The sequence below is a fragment of the Otolemur garnettii genome, unplaced genomic scaffold (assembly GCF_000181295.1).
Source record: "Otolemur garnettii isolate 467f Iridium unplaced genomic scaffold, OtoGar3 scaffold00001, whole genome shotgun sequence".
Taxonomy (NCBI): domain Eukaryota; kingdom Metazoa; phylum Chordata; class Mammalia; order Primates; family Galagidae; genus Otolemur; species Otolemur garnettii.
Window position 1 is genome coordinate 32,757,843 of NW_003852396.1, and position 8,732 is coordinate 32,766,574.

Here is an 8,732-nt window from a genome sequence, read left to right on the forward strand (position 1 = left end):
CAATTATATTTAACATGTAATATCCTTGGTAGTTTTGAGAGAAAAATTAATAGATAGAGGGCATGAGAGAAAATTATATGATGGGGAAGCTCACAGTTTGTTGGTGGCAGAAATGAGGTTATAGACGAGACTCCTATTCTAATATCTAGTCCAATTCTCTCTCCAGTGCACCCTCCAAATTTAAGGTCCCCTGCTATATACATTGTCTTAGTTCTTCCATAGACATAGGTCAATGTGATATATTAATCATGTCAAAAGGATTGCATTTTTTCTCTAAATCCATTCCTAATATTTTTCTTATGATAATAGTGACATCACCCTTTTTTCCAAATAGTATTTTTAAAATAATTACCTTCTTTCATTCTCAATTCACTTATGCAAGATTCACTATTTTTTATTTATGTATTTGTCCATGAATGATATATTTATTTATATATACTTCTCTATTCCATTTCCACTGTTAAGGTTATTAGTTCTGATTCTGTTCTGGTCTGATGTAAAAATTTCCTAGAGCAACTCCAGCTAGTTGTCTTCCTTCTTTTCAATCAATATTGCTGCTTTTTAAACCATATTAAATAAAATGTGTCTATATATATGTGTGTGTATATATATATGTAATCTGTATATATATATAGTGTACTAGATATTGAATATATAGTTATAGTCATCATGAAATTTAAGATATGTTGAAAAATAATAATACAAAATATGCAATTAGAAATTGTGGTTGTGTATAATTGAGAAAAAAGAGAATGGAAACTAAGTGTATAGTCCAATAGTGAAGAGTTCTCTGCAAAGACAAAGCTTACATTTTGATCATATTGAATTCTTCTTAAAATTTTGATAAATATTAAAATACAGTAACTATTTTTGATAATTATTAACCTTATATTACAGAAAATTAAACATAAAGTCCTTGATTTACTTTCAAATCTCTGAGTCTTCAAGTTACAGCTTACTTGTTTTGTTGTCGTTCTCATGCCCCTAAGCCCTCAATATACCAGAAGAGTTTCTATGTATGGTGATTTACATTCCTAGTATGAGCCTTTTACTTGTCTTGCTTGTTCTTTTCAATGTTTCTCATTTTAAGACTACTGTTTTGTTTTGTTTTTTTCCTGATAAGGGTATTTGATGACAAGATTTCTGTGAACCTTTGCTCCATCGTCCTTGTAAAAAGTGGTGTCTTCTTGGTGTTGCTAAACCCATGTGGTCGAATACCTTCCACTCTAGTTTGCTTTGAGGGATGGTATTTGTGTCCTCACATCAGAGTCCTCACAAGTATATGAGAACTTTGAAATAGAGGTTATTTATGGTTTCTATGTGATTCCTTCTGTTGAATAGTACTGTACAGAGAGTGAACTTAAAGAAACGTTTATTAATTAATTTTGTGTGGATTTGCAACTCATTTGTTTTGTTGCTCTGCTATCAATAGGTTGCCTTTTTCCTTTGTCAAGTAACAGTATTCAATTTAAGTAGCAAAAGAAATGAAGAATGAAAAGAAAGAACCAATACACAAACACAAACTAGAAGAAACAAATGAAAGAAAGAAGCAGGGTAGGCTGGAGGGAATGGAGGAAGAAACATAATGTGTGTGAAAGTTGAGTGGACACTTTCTCCTGAGTTAGAATAATGCTATAGAAATTCTTGCTTTGCACAGCACTGTTTAACTAAAACATATAATACTATAACCATATAAAATGGGAGCATGGTTTAAACATAATAAGTTAATACACCCTGTACAAAGCTATTTATTTTTCTATGTACATTTCCAGAGGGAAAAAAAGGTAGCTTTGTCATAAAAATCTTCATTTAAATTAATTACAGGAATAATAATAGTTCCTGAATAAATGGTCCTGAGTTCCTTGAAGACCACAGCAGCATTCCAAACACTGTGTTTCTGAAGCACCAGAGGGAGAATGTGATTATTTATCAGAAATGATCAGACAAAGATGAATGCAACGATGCATAAGAGGCTACAAAAATTTGATAAGTCAAGAATTATAAAGTATTGACCATAGTGTTTAGACCACATTATAAAATAAGTAAAGTTTATTATTATATCTGCAATATCAATTACTTTCTTACATTGACAATATCTTTCTCTCTCGCTCATCTTCCTTTCTCACTCTTTCTTCTTTCCTTGTCTCCCCTCCTTTCTGTCCCCCTCCCTCCATTTTCCTCCCCTTTCTCTTCTTTTTTTTTCTTTTCCTTTCCTGCCTGCCTGCCTTCTCTCCTTCCTTCCTTCCTTCCATCCTTTTTCTATTCTAGTATCCACTGTGAGAATAGACTAAAAGATGACAACCTCTTCAAATCATACCAACCTCAGACACATCTGGTATACCATGATTGGGATCCCAGGGATGGAAGATGCTCATGTATGGATCTCCATCCCTATCTTCTCCATGTACATAACAGCTGTTGTAGGCAATGTCCTCTTATTATTTCTGCTCTTCACTGAACAAAGTCTTCATGAACCCATGTACCTTTTTCTCTCCATGTTGGCCATAGCAGACCTCTTCCTCTCTATAGTCACCATACCAAAGATGCTAGAAATCTTCTGGTTTCAAGTTGGGGGCATTTCTTTTGGTAGCTGTGTATCTCAGATGTTTTCCCGCACTTCATCTTTGTTGCAGAGTCTGCCATACTGCCGGCTATGGCATTTGACCATCATGTGGCAATCTGTTATCCAATAAGATACACTGCCATTCTGACACCCTCAGTCATTAGAAAGATGGGTGTTGCATATATGACCAGGAGTTTTTTTTTTTTTTTTTTTTTTTTATCTGCTTCCCCTTAGTTTTTCTGGTTCATTGGTTTACTTATTATGGGAAGAACATTATTCATCTTTCATATTGTGAACATATGGGCATTGCCAAGCTAGCCTATGACAGCATTAAAGTCAACATCTACTATGAAGTGATTGTGGCCCTTTTTTCCACAGGCCTAGATGTGATGCTTATCATCATCTCCTATGTCCTTATACTTTGTGCTGTGTCTAGAATTCCTTCTCCATATGCCCATATCAAGACTCTGGGTACCTGTGGCCCCCATGTGTGTATCATCCTCCTATTCTATACACCAGCTTTCTTTTCTTTCTTTGCTCACGGATTCGGAGGTCACAGAATACCACTCCATATACATATTCTCCTTACTAATCTTTAAGTGGTGGCACCACCCACTCTCAACCTCATCATTTACATAGTTAAGACCAAGGAAATTCAGGAGAGAGTTAAACAGGTCTTTCCCTTGAACGAGACATTTTGTTGATATTAATGTGGACTAAACTAAAAGTGGACACCACTTTTTACAAGGACGATGGAGCAAAGATTCACAGAAAACTTGTCATTAAATACCCTTATCAGGAAAACAAACAAACAAACAACAAAAAAAAATCAGTAGTCTGTCATTAAATACCCTTATCAGGAAAAAAAAAAAAAAAAAAAAAAAAAAACAGTTAAAGTTCCAGGAATGACAATAGTGGAAAGTTTTGAGTAATGAGACAATGTTAAAATTTTACACTTTATGTTGCTTTCATTCAAAACAATATTAGAACGAAGACAATTTATTTTGTTTTGAATAACTTCACAAGAATAACTATCATAATTCAATAGTTTTCAATTTTATATTCATACGGAATAATAGGAGAACAGAAGATAAAACCCACCATCATTCACTAAGGAAATGAAAAACAAAATCCCAGGACAACCAAACATTGTTTATTCTATTTACTTACCATCTGCACTTCAGATGAAATAGTACCCACACATTTAGCATTCAAAATCAGCCATTGAGAATTTGGCCCAAGTTCAAGTTTGGAATTCCAAACATCTGGCTAATCAAAACTATTTACTTTTCCTAGGTTTATGTATGCTTATGTTTATACTGGGCATAAAGTACAATATGCTTAATGGTTGTTTAAAGAATGAAATGAGATAATTAGTATGTACCTTCTAAAAATGTACCTAGGATAAAAATAAAATAAAAGAATGTTGCTTATCATTGTTATTTTAGCAGTTTGTATAATCAGCCTGCATTCTCCCAGAGCTGCACTTGTAGGAGAGAGAAAGGACGCATCTTTCTTTCTTTTTTCCTACATGTATGTCAGACATTATGCTACAGAAAGACTTTAGATAATCTTGGGAATATGAAATAATTTTAATTTCTCCATGTGGAAAATCTTTTTACCAGACATATATGTCAAAATTATTAGCATACACATTAGTCAAAACTGTTGAAATTCATATTTTTTCCCTAAATAAGTATAAATAAATGTACTAACTACTCTTTTGGTTGTTGTCTGATTGTAATGTGGACTACAGTTTTGTCTACACAGGGGCAACAATATTGGTGTTTCTGGCAACAATAAAAGATACTTATCAGGAAATAAAAATAGCAATTTTTGTCAGAAATGTAATAAAATAATAATTTATAATTACCTAATAAATGGACACTATGTGCTCACTAGTACAAGCATGCACACAAACTCACAAAAGTGAGTAGATATGCTCACAGCATTGTTCACAGTGAAAAAGTAAAATAATATATATGTTCAGGATGAATGTATCGTATACATCCTAAGAATAAAATACAGTGCAATTATTACACCACTTTATGGAAATAAATGAAGAATATTTTGAAGACCACTTGTAGGTTACAGAATCATGCATATCATTTGATGTCAGTTATATGGATGCACACACCCACATTTATATATGGAAACATACACACATAATATTTTCTTGTAAATTAAGAAAGAATATTTATAATTCTACTAACATTATGTGAATATAACATTTTAAATAATAAATTTAAAATTTAAAATAAATATCATCTGTTCTCTTCCGTTCATGGTATGATACACAGCATTAACATTAATTTATGTTATTTGACCTTTTCTATAAATATTTATGCTGTTTTCTTTCTATGATATATTATATCCAAATTAATATTATATTATATAAATGCTCATCTAATAACTAGATGAGCATGTGATACCTAGTTACATAAGAAATTATTCAGGCTTTATTTTTGGTTGCTTTTATTGCCCCCTGATTATATTTTTAATATTTTATTCTGTTTTTTCTATCACTCAAATGGAGGATATTTTAGCGCATTTAGTAGGAGGATTGAAAGACAATGGCATTATGACTTAGAATAATTATTATCAATTCATTGTTAAGAGTGAACAATTACACAATAATAGAAAACAGCTGTGAATGTCTCAAATAATGCCATATTTCTTATTACCAGTGAATTGAATTCTGGGAAAATATCTTATTTTTGGTATAAACCTCTTATACATTTGAAACATTTCAGTTGTCAGGTACAGTTATAGTATTAACTGTATGACACTAAGGCTTAATATTGGCTGGGTGCCTGTGGCTCAAGTGGCTAAGGCACCAACCACATACACCTAAGGTGGCAGGTTCGAATCCAGCCCAGGCCCACCAAACAACAATGCTAGCTGCAACCAAAATAAATAAACGGGCGCTGTGGTGGGCGCCTGTGGACCCACTTGGGAGGTGGAGGCAGGAGACTCACTTGAGCCTGGGAGCTGGAGGTTGCTGTGAGCTGTGATGCCAGAGCACTCTACCCAGGGGGACAGCTTGAGGCTCTGTCTCAAAAAAAAAAAAAAAAGACTTAATAGTTTCCATGGTAACCCTAAGTATATTACAGAAAAATTTAGTAACATGTACATTAAATCTTTAACAAAGAATATGGAAACAATATAGATTTCATTGTAGAAGGGGGTAAGGACAAAGAGAAATCTAAATTTTTCATGATTTTCAAATTTTTGTATTATCACAGATTAGTTTGGATCTACATGTTACCCTGGGTTTGTTTCTGTGTTTCAATGTTCTGTTTTAGGGATATGTTCGTACGTGTTCATATAGATAATATCATTCTTTAACTGTTGCATGTTAAGCCTATCTACTTGGAATTTAGAATAATAAAATTATTCTTTAAAAAGATCAAATAATTAACAAACTTAAACAAAGTTTTCAGGAAAAAATAAACATACAACTGAACAAATACATAAATAGAAAATATTAAAAATTTAAACCAATATTTCTTAAAACTTTGATAAAATAGGAAAATAGCTTTAACATAAAAACTGCCAAAGATTCTTACATAAGAGATTACAAATCTAGGCATATCTACTACAGAAACTACAATTATAAACTTTCCTACAAGGAATTTGCAACTACCAGATGGATTTAATAGGGGAATACAAAAGTTATGATTTAATAAAAAACAATTAGAAATATTTAGAAAGAAAATAATAACAAGTCTATGCAAACTTTTCTTAGAAAATGGTAAAGGAGAAAATCTTTCACAAATCAAGTTATAATGATAGTATTTTGTTGATAAATATTGAAACTATGTTATGACAAGATAAGAAAACTACCTGCAATATTTTTCACAAATAAACATTCTCTGCATATGTAGTAATAATTGTTCATAACTGCCTCTTTTTGACTGCAAAATAATACTAAGAGCTTTCCCTCTGATCACTGCTTTGGAAAGTTTCCATCTTTCAAATTGTGGGTGAGGTCTTCCTGTGGAAATATAAATTTATGAGGTCCAATTACACCCTCACACAATAGGTCAGAAATTTAACTTCTACCCAGGATATCTGAGACATACTTCAACAGCAAAAATCACTTCACAAGCACAAGCCTCTGGACGTCGAGTATCAGCTTAAGTTATGTCTTTCCCTGGATTTTGCAATATTAACCTACATATTGATAGAAAAGTTATAAAATCATTCCTTTTCTCCAGGAACCTGTGTCAGCAGATTCAGAATCTCCAATACCATTGCATCATAATTCCAAGACCAGAATCTTATTGATACCTGGTATCACTATCCTTAAATATCCAATTAGACAGATAAAGTCTGAGTCAGTGCAGAACACCACATCTATCAGCACTCTCTGGGTGTTAATTTTACATTTATGAAATCCAAAGATGATTCTTCAGTGATCCATTAGATAGGGAAGGAAACCTGAAAATCAGCTAATTCACAGACAAGATAGTAAATTGTAAAAGGTAATTAAGAGTACTGTATTTAAAAGTGAGAGATTCAAATGTAATAAAAAGTACTAGTAGCTAGAAAATCAATACTTTTTAAAAATCTAGTTCAAGATCTAACTGTATATCTTTAAATTAATTGAATTAGCATGTTAGAGGGCAAAATGGCACATAGATATGGGAGTGAGGGTTATGATAGCCACTGACCAAAGAGAAGAATCAGTCAAGTCTCAACCAGTGTGAATCGACATATGTGTCACGTTTTTCATTCCAAAAGAAAATGCCAGTCTCAGGAATGTCAGTAGACTCAGAAAAAAATGACGTGCTGTACTGTAACAAGAACAGTTAATGAGTCCTGGGACTACATCAGGGTTATTTTAGGACAAATGACTCTAACATAATCTCACTTCCTTGCTTAGGAATCTCAATAAAACATTCACTGAAACATTTCCAGATATCTACGTATCCTGATACTTAAACTTTAATCACTTACCAAAGAAATTGGGGAAATTTATTTTAGATAATAGACTACTATAATTGTTAGAAAATATTAAAAGTTTTAATAGCACAGGGAGCAAGTACATGAGAACATAGTAAGAAACTTAAGAAAATCATAGGACTTAAAATAATGTTATTGAGTGCCATCATTTTTATATAAGCAAGCAGGAAATATATGTTTCAGGCATTAGGACACAATTGTATCTTATAACTAAGAAGGCGATCTCTGGAATGACACTGCCATCAAATCTCTTCTTCACTTGCTTCTAATTACAAAACTGTACGGAGTTTATTTTATCTTTGCTTATTTTCTTTAAATTGAAGAAACATAAAGTGGTACTTATATTGTCTGGAACATAATAAAAGTAGAGAGTGAAATGAGAAACACGTTTATATTACTTTGTCACCATAAAAATCTAAGTTCTGTTTTTAACTGAGACAAATTATTTAATTATATAAGGCAAAAATATGGACTTAATCACATTAATATTACTCAGATAGCTTTCAAATGCTAGTTGCTATTGGTATTATTATTTAGATAAACAAAATAATCACAAACAGGTATTTCTTTATACTCTGGAAATTACTATCTATATCTCCAGCTCAATTACCATTGATAGGATAAAAGCAAGGAAAGAGCCATTTCATTGGTGAACAAATTAGCATCAAGATTACAATTTTTTGATTTCACTAATTTATAACTCAAAGAGTCCAATTTCCTATGATACTTGCTAAAATATATGGCTCTCTGACTAAATCAGATAGCAGGAGCCATGGATAAACTGTAAACATTTGTATTTGTTAGAGTAATAAAAGGGCTAAGACAATGGATGATGTTTTAGTAAACACTTGGAGTTTAGTCAGTAAAATTTACCTTTACCGTAAGGGGTGAATCTAAAACTATCCTATCTCAACTGGCCAGAAATATGTATGAATTCTGCTACCTAAACTGACTCATACACTAGGATGATTCCTGGCCCACTGCATATGCATTTTATTATTCATAAAGTTGATCAAAATGTTACATGAGTCAATTTCATTAACTAGTAATGATTATAGGAAAATGAACAGGAAGTATATATAACATGTAAAATATGAAAATAGAAGTTAGTAAAACAATTTTTAATACACTTTGAATCTTGCCATTTTTACTCCACATGTTGACTGTTAAATACAGTCACATTTGCTCTCAAGACTTAGCA

At 32.2% G+C, this 8,732-nt stretch overlaps 1 pseudogene; it reads left to right on the forward strand.

The window, feature by feature from the left end:
* The first annotated feature begins 2,294 nt into the window (after positions 1-2,294).
* LOC100950242 lies at positions 2,295-3,267 on the forward strand (annotated as a pseudogene).
* The last annotated feature ends 5,465 nt before the right edge of the window (positions 3,268-8,732 follow it).